Raw genomic sequence first — 323 nt, 5'->3', positions numbered from 1 at the left:
AGAATCACAGAATCACAGAATTATGGAATCACAGAGTCAGAATTACTGAATCATGGAATCACAGAGTCACAGAATCACAGAATCATGGAATTTCAGGTTCACAGAATCATGGAACCACAGAATCATGGAATTACAGATTCACAGATTCACAGAATCATGGAATTGCAGATTCACAGAATTAGAGAATAACAGAACCACAGAATCATGGAATTGCAGATTCATGGAATCACTGACTTCCAGAATCCCAGAATCAGAGAATCACAGAATTGCAGATTCACAGAATTACAGGATCATGGAATTTCAGATTCACAGAATCATGGAAT

The sequence above is a fragment of the Parus major genome, chromosome 3, assembly GCF_001522545.3.
Source record: "Parus major isolate Abel chromosome 3, Parus_major1.1, whole genome shotgun sequence".
Taxonomy (NCBI): Eukaryota; Metazoa; Chordata; class Aves; order Passeriformes; family Paridae; genus Parus; species Parus major.
Note: the sequence above shows the minus strand (reverse complement) of the source record.